Consider the following 15,744-nt stretch of genomic DNA (forward strand, 5'->3'; position numbering starts at 1 on the left):
GACAGTCAGACACACAGACAGACAGACCGACAGACAGATTGACGGGCAGAAACAGACAGACAGACGGCCAGTTGGACAGTCGGACGGACAGGCTGGCACACAAAAGGAAGTACATCCACAGCCCTTCACCTCCTCCCTCCTTTCACATGTTTCCCAAACACAATGAAAAATGTGCAAATGGCCCTTAATAGCCTGATATGTTTACCTCATGCTCTTTCACTCTTGTGACCAATTACATAATGTTGTGTGTGCTCTGCAGAAAAAACGGTCATCTTAGTGTTTAGGCTGGTTCCCATGGTCGTGAAAGCACGCACCTCTTTATTGCTTTTCTTTTTCTGCTCTCTTTTTTGTTGATGTTGCCTTTGTTGTTGATGACAACCCACATAGAAAATGAAGTGGAAACCAGGGGCCAGACGTCCAAAATAAATCTGCTTCGGGAATGATGGCCATTTTGGAAAAAAAAAAAACACATTCTTAGCATGCACCGTGCACAGAGTGCGGAGAGATTTAGAAACCCAGCGTAAATCGTGTAAAATAACAGTGTTTGGCGTTGAGTCGCTGTTCACTTCACACCTTGAGCCAAAGAATCTCCCTTTGTGCATTTTCATGTTTCCGTAGCAACAGAGCGTCTCCCCGAAGCAGCACTTCAGAGAAGGCGATTAGCATTCTCGGTATTTCGCCCCCCTAAGTTGGCTTGGCTTCGCGGAGGCCGCCCTCTTCAGAGCGGGACCTCCTGTCATCGCCTGTCGGAGCTCGTTCTCAGCTCGGATCCCCCCCGTCTAGCCTCCCGCGAAAACGGACGGAATCGCACATAACGCAGACCGCCTGAATACGTGTCCGTCGAAAGGTGCGTCGCCAAACTGCGCTGTTCCGCTCGGCGACGCTGGACTTTGCGGTCAGGAAAGCCAAACAGTCCGTTGTGATTCAACTTGAATCCCCTCGTCCTGACAGTTCCGCGCGTCTAATTAACTTTGACTTGCCTCATCTCCTTAAGTGTTATCACATTTTCCCTTGCTTGACAGGTAAGTAGATCATGAAACAAAAAATTAGTGCCAGTGTGTTAGTTTTTTTTTTGTTGTTGTTGATGTTTTTTTAGGTCCTTTCCAATTATCGAGTCTAATGTTCTGCCAGCATGCTTAAACGCAGCCCTGGAGAGACGCAGGGTAACAAGGGAAATTATTTCCATTCGACACGAATGCTTTGTTAACCTATTGTTTCAGGATGATCTGCCAATGCTTTTTGAAAATAACAAACATCAGAGGGTCCCCAAAAGCGCCTCGTGCTCGTGCCAGGACCCCGCGCTAGACGCCCTCACTTTGAATTTGGGCCAGGGCGCCGTCGCTTGCTTTTGTCCGCAAACACGCTCGTACAAGCCGCGTTGCTCACGGCAACATTCACGCCCGTTACCGGGAAACGAGCCTGGCGAGAGACGCCCGGCGTACAGGTGCCACACAGGTGCGTAGCTGGACTTATGACAGGAGCCTCAGATTCGATTCTAGGGTGAAGCATGATAAAAAACAAAGACAAAAACAAAGAAAGCAGAACCTTATAAAATTGCCCAGAATATAAATACTGTATGATTGTCCCTTATTCTTAATTGCTCTATAAAATGACATTTGCCAGACACTGTGAAATTACTGTGCACTTTCGCTGTGATCCCGCTATTATCCATTTCTCCACTTACACTGCCCTGCATTATAAGCAACTGTTACATTTAAAGTATCTTTAAAAGATGTTAAATGTACAACGTGATGTGCAAAGTGTTGGAATTCAAGTGGTGCGATACTGTTATAGAAACGGCACACACAATCTACAGTGTGCAGAATACACAGTTCACTGAATAACTTACAGTAATTTTCTTTTTCTTTGATTTTTTTTTTTTTGTCCTCCCTTAAAGAACAAAGAGTGCGGGGGGGGGGGGGGGGGGGGGGGGGCAGCGTCCTGTGGCTTCAGCGCGGGGCGTTTCGGCACAGAGATTGAATCATGTTGTTTATTCAGCGTGAGCTCGCTCGCTCCCCCCCAACCCCCCACCCTCCACCCTCCACCCTCTTCCAATCCGATTGGCACCCCCCCCTCTGTCCCAACCCCAGCCCCCCCCCTGCTGTCGAGAGTCTCGAAAAACACCCCAGTGTTTGCCATTGTCCTTTTGGAGAGGCTCTTGGCCGTGTCGGCTGGAGTTTGATTAGCCGACGGCTGGCGAGCTTACCGGCCGCGGCGGAATTACCGCCTGTTTGATTGCCCTGATTACCCGCGCTTTCAGCAAGGTGGGGGCCGGGGGGGGTGGAGGAGGAGGAGGAGGAGGAGGAAGGGGGAGGAGGAGGAGGGACGCGGGGGAGAGGTGGGGGGGGGGTCAATTTCGATCAATATAGGCACATGTTCTGATTGTCTGCACCAGTGCTGGGGGCCCCGCCTCAGTGCCCTATGGCGGGGCTGAAGGCGGGACGAGTCACGTGCTCTCCGACCGTTCGGAGCGACACCCCCCCAGTGACTGAAATCTCCCCCCCTCGGCACACTCATTCATACTGATGTCGTGTTCTCTAATAACGTCCCACCACACTCACAGGTGTTTTCGCATTGAGCACTCCATGGCGTGCGAGTTCATGTGCATGCTGCCTGCTAACCGTTCGATCTTGCTCATATGTATCGAAGCCCTGACCCCCTACTTGTTAGCCTACTAACTTACTTTGAATAATGTCACAGTTGTAGTTACGTAAAGATCTGTCAATGGCAACTTTCTTTCATTCAATACTAGTTGTTTGTTAGGTTACATACACCTGGGCATGTCATTAGATGTTACCTTCGCTGATCATTGGACACTCACTTTACCAATACACCACACTCGTGCTAAAGTTGCCGGAGAGCTGCTTTGCTGGCCTGTCTGTCTGGCTGTCCGTCTGTCTGTGTTTCTGCATGTCTGTCTGTCTGTCTGTCTGTTTTTGTCTCTTGTCTGTCTGTCCATCTGTTTGACTGTCCATCCGTCTGTCTGTCTGTGTTTCTGCCTGTCTGTCTTTCTGGCTGGCTGTCCATCTGTCTTTCTGTCTGTCCGGCTGTCTGTCTCTCTTTGTCTGTCTGTGTTTCTTGGTGAGATCCGGATATAGATTTATTTATTTATTTATTTATTTATTATAAAGCTAGAACAGGGATGGCTGTGAGGTGTTTTCCTGCGGCTGCTGCAGGAGCCGCCCCCCCCCCCACCCCCCACCCCCGCCCCCCCGGTTCCTTCCGGTCCTTCACCGACGCATCATGAATTACCACCTACAGATGAGAGAGACCAGGCAACGCAACACCCAGCCCGGGTGTAATCTCCACCTCCAGCGCTAATGTATTCCTCTTTCAACTTTTCCCTCCTCCTCTCTTCTTCCTCTTCCCTTTTCTCCCTCTTTCTCTGCTTATTTTCTCTCTCTATTTATCTCTCTCTCTCCTTCTTTATCCCCCCTCCTTTTCTCCATGTTTTGTCTGTTTCTGCGTCGATTGTTGGATTTTTCCAGCTATTGCACATTATAGCAAATGGAATTATCAAATCTGTCATTGCAAATCCAATTTCCCTCCCCCCCACCCCCCCCCCTTTGGTCATACCATGGTTTTCTTCTACTCCCATTACTTCCTCCGTCCGCTATTTTCTCACACCGTTTCAGAACGTAATGGGGTCAGCAGAGGTCAAACAAGCGTTCTGATGGGCGATTGCGATAACACGTAAGTTCCAATAAGCGTTTTATTTTTTCTCCGTTTATTTATTTATTTATCTATTTATTTATTTTTCGGCTCGTTTTAACGTGTTGTTGCTCGGCAGCGCTTATCTAAGCGACCGCGGTGGCGCTACTAGTTTCTGGAAGCTTCTTTTTGCAGGAAGTGGCGGGTAACGTCGGTGAACGGCACATTCGGCGTTCGCCCCAGCGTAACGAGACCCGCCATCTGCTCGGAGCTCGTCCGCTCGCCCCGTCGCCCTGCGCGGACGAGGGAGCAATTAAACCAATCGGATGGTCGGTTTCGTGGCAGGTTTGCGGGGCCAATGCCCCTGGCCCTGGGGTCAGGGTTACAGGAAAGCGGATACCTGCGGCTCAGGTTTTCCAACCATTGTCTCCTTCTGTCGACTACCGACAAAACAACAACAAAAATGATGTTAGCCGTGTCGAGAGGGAATAATTTCAGTGGGCTGACTGGTTTTCTCTGCACAATATAGAGTCTGTGTCATCGAATGAGTCTCCAAAGAGGAAGTGGATAGGGCTACTGTACCGTAGGAACAGTTAAAAGCTCCCCAGTGCTTTGAACAGGGGACGTATTACACAGCTCACCTGCAATCACCATTATATGATTTGAACTTAAAAAAAAAAAAAAAAAAATGTTCCCGTCGTCAGTCATAGTTTTGTTTTACAAACTGACATCACAAATGGTGTAAATACGGTGTCCTGCATGACTGTGATAAGGCCTTCAAAGATGCGGAAGGCGCTTCACAATACCTGCCTTGCTTTCCCAGAATGCAATGTATGCTTTTTTGCATTGTTGTGGGAGGGCAAGAAAGAAATGAATTATGGGAAATAGTAGTTTCAGTAAGCTGACCAGGAAGCTGCAGAGATTTTTTTCCTCAGGCTACACTAACATGAAAACTATTTTTAAAAATACATCCATTTTTTTGTATTATATTATAGAAGTATGAGCACCTTTCTCCTGCAATGCAACACAGAACAATGCAACACCAGCACCATGGAAAGGGTTCAACAGGTAACTTCATTGGGGTTGAAGTACTGCGAAACAGGCACACAACAGTAATGTGAACACAGGCACAAACGTGTAACATTATGACCCTGATGGATAATAGCAGGTTTTTTTTTTTTTTTTTGGAACCCTGTGCTACTACCCTGCTATCACCCACAACTGTAATAGCACATAATTAACAGGCTTATTAAGAAAAGTAATGACTCAAGAAATAATAATCCACAGTGACTCATCTCGAGCCTGGGAGCACTTCCACTTTGGTGACTAAAGCATTGTGCACTGTACCCTTAATTACAGTTATCAAATATGAATTGATCCTTTGTTTGACGAAAGGCGGGGGGGGGGGGGCCTTCAGAGCTCACGGAAAGTGAGACGCTTTCGCTAAGAAAGATCTGGCCGACAGTATCGGTTAGACGTTTGTTTGTTCTGAAAGGGGAATCGGATGAACAGCCGGATGAACGAATCTTGCGCGCTCTCACAGAGGTAAAGCTTCGGTTCCTGAACACATTTTTCAGGCTGCGAAAATTTAAGGAAGGCCTCAATACAATCACACGTGTCGGTTTAAAAAAAGAAGTGAAGCGGTCGAATATCCTCCGCGCTACGTCTGTTTAACTGGAACAGGGTCTGAAGAAGGGCTGAGCAAAAATAGTGAGGAACAGAAGGTTTTTGGGGTCAATTGGATTTCAATTGAGGAATTTCAATGAATGGATTGAAAATAGCCGTGATATTCTACTGGGATTTTTCATTTGTTCAATCCAATCATAAGTGCCTTGTCCTTGTTGATGTGGAACCCTGACCCTGACACCGGGAAACAATTGGACAACCCGAAATGCGTGTCCATGGCAACACGGGTCAAGCAGTCTGAATTTGCTGAATCTACGTGGGGGATATTAATTAAGTCCAGGAGTACCCGCAGTCCAAGGCTACCACAGAGAATATGTATATATATATATATATATATATGTATATATATATATATAGCAGGTTGCCAAAGAAAAGGGATTGGTATCAAAAGCTGCTGAATTAATCTCACCAAGTCTATAGCCTAGAGATCTCATGTGTTTTTCTTTTCAGCAATGGCAAACACAGAGTCTTTTAGTTGCTTTTTGTACCCGCCCCCCATCACCCCCTATACCCGCCCCCCCCCCCCCCCCAATCCCTCCACCACCATGCCCCCTTTCCCTTCCCCATACTCTTTGTATTCCGAATGTGGCGTAGGTCAGAGGGTAATTGGGGCTCTGTGTAAGATGTGAAATAACAGTTGTAATTATCTTTTCTCGCCTCTTGATGTAATAGATGAAAGCCCGACCATCTCGTAATGGCCTACTTAAGTCTGTCAAGATGGGAGAAATCTTCACCCCTGCTTTATTTCCTAGCCTTTCTCCCCTGTCATCTTGTGTAGTTAAATATTCTTTGTCGGTAAGCTGCTGATAAATAGCACATTTATTTTGGGGGTTTTTTTTCTTTCCCCCAGTGGGGGAAAAAAGGACACGCAACATGCTTTTGTTGGCCCCAAGACGACATCTAACAATCTAGCAGTCATTAGGGATGAGATATTTTCTCAGTGTTAGGGATGGACATTTATTGAGTGTCGTTCTGTGTGTACTGTGACATCACCGGCAGAGAGGAACAGTGCGATTTCCTCAGAAAATGTGACCCTTTGATGAGTAGCGCTTTTTTTATTTTATTTTTTGTGAATGTTTATTCTAACATTCCAACTCAGTGTTCTAGAACACTGTTGCATTCATTCAATTGCCAGCAGTGATTGTTACAGTACTGGCGTTACAATGTCACAGTTAACGTTCCGATCACATGTTTGTGATCTCACACCGTAAAAACATTTTTTGAGAAACTCTTTGAGGGTGAACCACATCACGGGCAGTTCCTGTGCAGCATTACAGTGGATCTCCTGGTATCCTCCCTCGTGTTCTGGGCTGCTGAGTAACATGGCGGCTTGTGAACTGGACTTGCAATTCTGGAGTTTGCAGGGCTGATTCCCAAGTGAGCCACCACCATTGCACTCTGTACAAAGAGATAAAACCCAGTGCTGTAGCTCACCTGAAGGAATACCCATGCCAAAATAAATGTCAATGAAATATATAAAGAAGGCTTGCCTTAGGAATATTTTCCTTTCCTGTTGGGTCTGCTCACCTATTCAGAAACGTAAAGGATATTAAAGCCCATTTGCTTCAGCTTCCCTGTACTTTACTGAAATCCAATTTGCAAAGCGTACATCTTTTCAGATTGTTAAATTTGTTTTCCCTACCTTCCAGCCATTGGTTTCCATTAATTTACGTACAGTATGAAATAGTCACATATTTCTGATCTCACACGTTAAACCCTGGGGTTCAGAGGGTTGTCAGTGTGCCGAATGAGTTTGGCGTCGAAATCCTTGATGTCCCATGGCCTGTGCCACGGTAGTTCATGGCTGTGGCACTGAACAGGGAAGGGGTTCGAGCTCAGCGAGATTACTCAGGCCACGATGGGTGGGGCAGCCAGCAGAGGGTGCTGAGGAGAGGAGTGATGCGCGTGCATTCGTTTGCCGATCGGAAACCAAACAAGCAGCTGCATCCCTAATGAGCTATAGAGCCCCCCGCTGGATGTAATACATAATGAAATACATCATAACGGCGCGTAAGAACAAATCACGGAGTCGCACGAGTTGCCAACATACGCGCAACGCCATAAAGCACGCTTTAATGCTCCTAAAGTCATTACACGCGGAAAGCGTGTAGCGGGTGGAAGTAGGAAGAGGCCAGGTGAATTTCCAAGATGCTTCACTGGTACTTCCTCTCTGCACTTCCTCACCAGACTCCCAGAAGTGTGCACTCCCACGTCTTACATTTCTAGAGCTCCTACCAAAATAGCATGCTAGTAGCTGATCGAACTTAGCATTCTAGTCCTTCTTCACAGCATGCTTTCTTATTTGTTTTGGTGGTTTTTTTAAATAATTTCTTTCTTCGTTTTGTCTGGGAGTCTCAGACTTCAGGGCGTGGCGGCTGGCAGTGCGCTCTCTGAGCTCTGCTCTCCGTGACGCGTGAGGCGATATGACGTCCTCGTGTTTAAGACGCACGTCCTCCCATTACGCCCTCTCTTCAGCCCGTTACGTCAGGCACGGGTGGCTACAGAGCGGTAGGGGGTTCAATTACCAAGCAGCACGTCTTTTATTTTCAGTGCGCCACTGGTATTACACAGAGCTGGGATCTCACGCACCTGTCCAGGGGCCTCATTTATAAAACCGTTCTTGGATTTAAACTTTAGACATAATCATTTCCCAAGTTGTGCTCATGCTTGATTTATAAATAAAAAAAATACCTGAGACCAAGAAAAAAAAAGTTTGTTTATAAGTCATATGCACCTTTGATGTATGAATTTCAAACGGACTTCAATTTGAACTCACATGAACGTGCTTTACAATTAGGCTGCCCTGAATTGAGAAAATAACAAACATGTTACTCTAAATAAGGTTGTATTTCAGTATTTCTTGCACTCTTCAAGCCTAAAATTGATTATCAATTAAATGCTATTTTCAAAGCACAAACACAGTAGAAGTCCTCCCCAGTGTTTTGTTCCAATCACCTAAATTTGCTAATTAGCACAATTACTCAGCCAGGAGGTAGAACTAATGAGTGAAATCAGCTGGCTGAGTTTGTGGGTGGAAGAAACACGTGGCAGAACTTTTACTTTCTGACCCTAGGTGCTTTCCCCCTCTGGGGCCAGTTTCGAAAGCAAGCAATACAGTGTGTGTGTGTGTGTGTGTGTGTGTGTGTGTGTGTAGGTTAGGTGTGTGTGTGTGTGCTTCACGTTGCTTTGTACAAAGGATCACGAATGATCAGACTATTGAGGTGAGGATTGGGTATTACATAATGGCATTAATTACATGGCGTATTCAGCAACAGATTATTTAAATGCAAATGAGTCGCTGATTGGCCAGTGCAGCCGGTGCCTCCAACATGTGTCTTTGGATGTGATTATAGCGCACCTGCCACAAATTATTACCCATCACTTTCTATTGCGTGACTATTTGCAATTCTATCGATTTAATCCGGAGGATACGACGGTTGAACTATTCTGCTTTGAACACAACAAAAATAAAACAAAACAAAAACTGTCATTTTTAGATTAAAAAAAACAAAACTGTGTGTGAATATCTAATCTGGGGGCGGGGGGGTTGTACCCTCTCAGCAGGCAAGCACCACTTGTGATGATCTGACAAATTCCTCCTCCCCCCCATCTCTTCTCCACCAAGAGTGAATGTTTGTATATTTTGTGTTTGTTGTTTGGGGGTATGTTTGATTTGTGTTTGTTGTTTGGGGGTCCATCAGAGTCTGGAGCTGTTAATTTGCTGTTGTTGTTGATGTTGTTGCTGTTGTTGATGTTGCTGCTGTTGTTTCTGTTGTTGCTGTTGTTGCTGCTGTTGTTGATGTTATTGATGTTGTTGCTGCTGCTGTAGTTGTTGCTGTTGTTGATCTTGTTTCTGTTGTTGTTGATGTTGTGTCTGCTGTTGATGCTGTTGTTGCTGTTGCTATTGTTGTTGATGTTGTTGCTGCTGCTGCTGTAGTTGTTGCTATTGTTGCTGCTGTTGTTGATCTTGTTTCTGTTGTTGTTGATGCTGTTGTTGCTGTTGATGTTGCTGTTGCTATTGTTGTTGATGTTGTTGATGTTGCTGCTGCTGCTGTTCTTGTTGATGTTGTTGCTGATGATGCTGTTGCTGCTGCTACTGTTGCTATTGATATTGTTGTTTTTGTTGATGTTGTTGTTGTTGTTGAGGGGGTGTTTGAGTGTCTTTTGCCGTCTTTGTTCTCGTAGCACGATGTAGTTTCCGTAGCACTCCAAGCCCACACCACAACAGACGACGAGGGGAATGTAAATGAGACGAACGCATCGTAATGAACCAAGCGAAGCCCTTCCATGCAGAACACTCCTCTCATAACTACGTGCCATGTCCCATTGAGAAAGCTCATCTGCTCGAATAAAACTGCAGTAATTACCTGAATGAAAAGGATCTACGTTATCTTATTATTAGTAGTACCATTATTCTGGTCCTTCTTTAAAATTCACTGTAAAAAAGAAAAAAAAAAAGCTCTCAAAAAAGGGACACAAATTTTCGAAAACATAAACATAAGGTGGTTTATTTTGAATGTCTTTGACTCTATTTTTTGGGGGGATCTTACAACTTCTTTCTCTCTGGATTCAGGGACTCGCTTTTTTCTTTTTTTCTTTAAAAAAATAAAATGTTGTTGGAAGGCCTAAATAACAGTGAGGCATTACCTGAGCCAAAAAAAAAACCACATCAAATATTAACACTAGCTTCCTGTTCAGTTCAGTTTCATCGATGTCACGAAACGAAAGATTCGAAACCACCAGAGGAAAAAAAGAGGGCAAAAAAAAAAAAGATCACTCACTGTGACACCAGACGAGGAAGAAAAGGGGGAGCCTTTTGATATGCAAAATGCAAAACTTTATTTAGAGCGGCACAACGTGGAGCTTAACAGAAGCCACCCGCCCCTGCGCTGACTCACAGACTAAACGGAGCAGAGAGATAACCGGGCTGGCGTCTTCGCGTCTCGCGCTCGAGATTTCCCGACGACGGCGACCGCGAGCACCTCGCTGCAAACGCTCTTCCGCGGTACAATGCGCCAGTTTTTTCAGACGCTTGCCGTGAAAGGTGACGTCACTGCATTCACCTGACCCGCACGGTAAAAACGTCCAGTGTAATTTTGACTCACACAGAGTGCATGTGGGTCCAGCAGTCTGTACTTTTTGTGCTCTGTGAGAGTTGATTTAACACTGAACATTTTATTGTGTACTGAGTTGCAGTATATTGGGCATCTGAGTGAAAGTATATAGGGCACCTGAGTTACAGTATATTGGGCACCTGAGTGGCAGTATATTGGGCAACTGAGTTACAGTATATTGGGCATCTAAGTGAAAGTATATAGGGCACCTGAGTTACAGTATATTGGGCATTTGAGTGGCAGTATATTGTGCACCTGAGTTACAGTACATTGGGCACCTAATTGACAATATATTGGCAAACCAGGCTAACAACGTGACTAGTGAGTATACATGCAGTCCGTGTACTATACAGTATAAGTAAGCTAACTGTGATATGATTCACACATGCAGGTAACATACAGGTATAATCCACAGAAACACATTAAAACCACAAACCTTGTCATAGTAAACTGAACCAACTGCATCAGAGGGGCCTAACCCTGACCACTGTGGGATCTGACCTCCTTGTACCTGCACCCTACCCCTAACCCTGACCTCCGCGGGGTCTTGCGCCTGTACCTGCGTCAGTGATGATGCGTCAGGAAGAGACCCTGCTGCTAAGCAACCGGCATCCTCCTTGAACCCTCATCGAATTCAGTGTTCCAGGCTGAGCCTTAATTGTGGGGGGAGACGGCTGACCACTTCTTCAACTGCGCGAGGCACCCGTTTATCCCAAATAAGCACTTGTCCAATGAGGAGGCAGTAAAGAGGGAGGACACACAAACGATGTGTTGGGAAGAGGATGAGTCTTACTTGGGGGGGGGGAGCCGGCGTCATAGCAGGCTATTGTGGAAAATGTTGAGTCATAAGGGGCCTGAGCTAGTTGTGTGTGTTTCCAGACACTGTGTGATAACGCTGTTGTAGCAAATGTGTGTGTGTGTGTGTGTGCTGGTGAGTGTGTTTGTTTGTGTGTGCGTGTGTGCTCGCAAGTGTGTTTTTGAGTGTGTGCGTGTGTGTGCTCACAAGTATGTGTGTGTGTGCTCGCAAGTGTGTGTATGTGTGTACGCGTGTGCTCGCGAGTGTGTTTTTGAGTGTGTGCGTGTGTGTGCTCACGAGTGTGTGTGTGTGCTCGCAAGTGTGTGTATGTGTGTACGTGTGTGCTCGCGAGTGTGTGTGTGTGTGTGTGTGTGTGTGTGTGCGTGAGGGCGCATTGTCTTGTTTTACAGAGACACATTAGCACATTACATAAAAAGGCCGTGATTAATCACGAAGTCATCCGCATCGCGCTCTGCGGAAGGTCTATTAGCAGGTTACATAAAAACCCTGTGATTAAACACCCATTCATCCAAACGAGATGGAACGAGCCAATCAGCAGCCGGCCCACTTCCGGCCGAGCTCGCGCGGGAGTCCCCATCCGCCAATCTGAGATGGCCGCTCTTTCCGACTCCCGTCCACAGGTACGAGGTGCCAACCCGGTAGGGGAACGAGGCCTGAGAAAGGGGAGCGGGTGGAGGGGGTGGTGATTTGGGGAGACAGGCTCTCCTCAAGAAGGACACGAAAACTTAATGAAGGGGCCCAAATTGAATTCCAGGCAAGCTGGTGCTGAGCGTGGTCTTCGTTAGCCTTGGTGCCAGCGCCAACTGCCCCTGCATCACGCACGCAATCAGGAGGCTGCCTTCAATTAGCACAGGCCAAAAAAAAAAAAATGAAGGAGATCTCTGAACAACACCTTCGATTTGTTTTTTGTTTTGTTGTTTCTCCAGGCGAGGACAGGATGTTGGAGGTGAGGGTGGTGATGGGTTATAGGACCCCATGGCAAGGCTGCTGTGTGAGAGTGTGTGTGTGTGTGTGGGTGTGTGTGTGTGTGTGTGTGCATGCGTATGATTTGGTTGCACTGGAACTAAGGGGCCTAGCCCAAAGCATGAAGCCAAGAGACCAAGGGGTGTCCAGACCTTTGCATTTTAATATACTTTATACACAGAAATAACCACGTTTTTTGTAGATGCTACTGCTGATAATGATGACAGCGATTATATTTATTAATTATTATTATTATTATTATTGTTATTATTATTATTATTATTATTATTATTATTATTAATAATAATAATAATAAATATAATTATTAGTAGTAGTAGTGGTAGTAGTAGTAGTAGTAGTAGTAGTAGTAGTAGTAGTAGTAGTAGTAGTAGTAGTAGTAGTAGTAGCAGCAGTAGCAGCGGTAGCAGTAGTAGTTGTTGTTCCTGTTGTTGTTTTTGCTGAAAATGATATATGTTCATGAGCAGCCTCATCTGGAATCCCAGGCCCCTGGGTCCAGTTCCTCCAGCGCTACATCGCGTCGCTGCCCGAGCGCACAGCCACGGCGGGACAGACCCAGGGAAAGAGGGGCGCATCTCGGCCCTGATGCCAAGCACAGCGCGGGGCCCCTTCCACACGCAGAGCGGAGACAGCATTCAGCGAGCACGGCCGCCATAGGCAGCGAGGACAGCGGGTTTTAGAAAGAGCCCGTCGCGGGGGGGGGGGGGGGGGGGGGGGGGAGCAGAGGTACTGAGGCGGCTTGCGGAGGCATGGGGCCGGATCTCAGTCCAGGACGCCCGCTGCGCATCAAAGACGTTTTCGCATCGGAAAAAACACACACATCGGGACGGCCGCCAACACGCCCACCGCCGCGCCGCGCTACGCTAGCTCGCCGCACGGCTGCTCATTAGGGCTGGTAAGGGCTGGATAAACGGCGCCGGGGAGGCGCTTTCGAATTCAGATCGGCCTTCTCTGACATTTTCACCGCACTCGCATTCGACGCGGGGGGGCGGGGGTTTTGGTCAGGGCCCATTTGAAGAAGTAATAATGCCATTCAGAAAAACAGTTTCTTTAGAACTCCGTGATGTAATGTGTGTTTTATTGTTTTATCACATGGGGGGAGAGCACATTGACCTCAGTAAAAATAGTCTGGCTGTGATAATAATTCACGCACGCATACGCACAAAAGCACACACACACCATGCACACAAAGACACACACCCACGCACAACACACACACACACAAGCACACGCATCACACACACCATGCACACAAACAGCCACACGCACACACACACACAAGCATACACATACGCACATGCATACAAGTGCACTTTAAACACTCACCAAATGGAAAAAACTGAAGCTTCTGGTTGCCTTATTGTTTTTTGGTTTTTTTGATTGTCATAAATTACAAAAGGTTTCTAATTAGGATTTTCCAGGACCCTCAGACAGGATTATGTGGAAACACCTTGAACTTGGCCTTTTACCAATCATAAATTAGACAGACTGCATTAGACGCTAGCTTGGTTCGTCATTTACAACTGGCAGATCAGCATAGAAGTGGTCTTGATGAGCGTTTTAATTGGTACACAGAAGGCTGCTTTTGTAGCAGTGCCAACTGATTTTTTTTTTGTGTCAAACTGGCAGAAGATACTGATCCTTTCATGGGTTAAGTAGGGTGACACTTGTTGTCTTACTTATCTGCATCAAACACATACAGACGGGTGACAAATTAAGGGAAAACCCATCATAAAGTGTCTTAGTAAAATGTTGGGCCACCACAAGCTGCCAGAACATCTTCAATGCGCCTTGGCATAGATTCTACGAGTCTCTGGAACTCTACGGGAGGGATGGTACACCATTCTTCCAAAGGACATTCCCTCATTTGGTGTTTTGATGGGTTGAGATCTGGTGACTGCAAAGGCCATAGCATATGACTCACATAATTTTCAGACTCATCAAACCATTCAGTGACCCCCTCGTGCCCTGTGAATGGGGGCATTGTCACCCTGGAAGATTTTCATTTACCCTTCCCTCTAACAGGACAAGTGGACTCAAACCATGCGAGGAAAACTGCGGCACAGTATAACAGGAGATGAGCATTACTCACTGTTTATGCCTGCAACGGTAGCACAGGAACTCCAAGAGTTCTCAATAAAACGGGTTTTGTGCACATTATCAGCAAATGATAAAAGTATACGCGGTGGAAAATAGCTCTGTTCTCAGATGCCTGCAGCAGAAATTGCACCTTTAATTACAGGAGATAACAGCCCGCTGCCGAAGTTTTAAAAAATGAAAGACAAAAAACCGAAAGACCGGGCAAATTACACTCATTTCGTGTCATCCGCATCTCGCCCCCTGGAAGGCGTCCCGGATGCGAACAGTTGGACGAAGAACAATGAATCTGATCCAATCTGATCCTGCGCTTCAAAGCAGAAAACAAGGGGGAGAAAGTCACCTTTGTGCCCGACTCCAGTCTGCCCCAGCACCCTGAGGAGAACCTCTGAGCTCCATTCAGACATCAGGTGACTTCAGGCTGCAACCCCCCCCCCCCCCCTCCATGCCCCCCCCCCCCCCCCCCCCCCCGTTTCCTCACCCTCGCCCCAATAGCCAGAACCGATAACCCCCCATTCATTGGTTATGCAGTCGCTGTTCCCAGATAATCTTCGACATCGACTCACATCTTTGTTAATTATCCCCCCCCCCCCCGTCAGTCTGCAGCTCCTCCATTCCGGAACATTCTAACGTGATCTGTTTGAGCTGCCACCGTTTGTTCAAAGTTCAAAGTTCAAGTACGGCAGAAGTGTTCACTTGGCCACCTAAACTCATCGCCTCGCCCCCCACCCTCCACCTCCACCTCCACCCCTCCCTTTTTGACTTCACAGCACATAGGACTGTGCAGTACTTCCATCCCCATTTTCGGAATATAAATTATCCCCCCTTTTTAATCACTTTCTCTCTCTCTTTTTAATTTATTTTACATTTTCATATTTTCTTAAGATACGGCTGAGAGAGAGAGATAGCAAACCCTCACTGAAGCATAGCATCTTATGATATTTCTTGGATCTCAAATAAGATTCCTTTTTTTTCTGCTGTAAAACATTTAAAAGTATTCATAAATCAATGCATACTCTATTTAAGTTCAGCCATTTGTATAATAGCACCAAGAGGTCATTTTTTATTTGCTTTTTTCAAAAAAATGACAATTACCTTTTGGCATTTCAGGATGTGCTTGTTATGCTATGAAATGGCAGTGAACATTAGGCACACCGTCTGTGTTTTGTTGTGATGATTATGGGTGAGCATTTAAGAGCTACCTACCAGATGCCAGAATATAATTACCTTTATGCAGCCTGATTAAAGATGTTACAAATCTCGCTAATGATCAACATAAACCACTGTGACCGGGACTCTCTCTCTCTCCAACAAGCTGCCACCACAGCCGCCAGTGAGTCTGTGCCCTTGAACGATGAACCTGAATATGCTCGCACAAGACAAAAACCAACGGCACGC

Source organism: Anguilla anguilla, chromosome 4 (genome assembly GCF_013347855.1).
Source record: "Anguilla anguilla isolate fAngAng1 chromosome 4, fAngAng1.pri, whole genome shotgun sequence".
Lineage (NCBI taxonomy): Eukaryota > Metazoa > Chordata > Actinopteri > Anguilliformes > Anguillidae > Anguilla > Anguilla anguilla.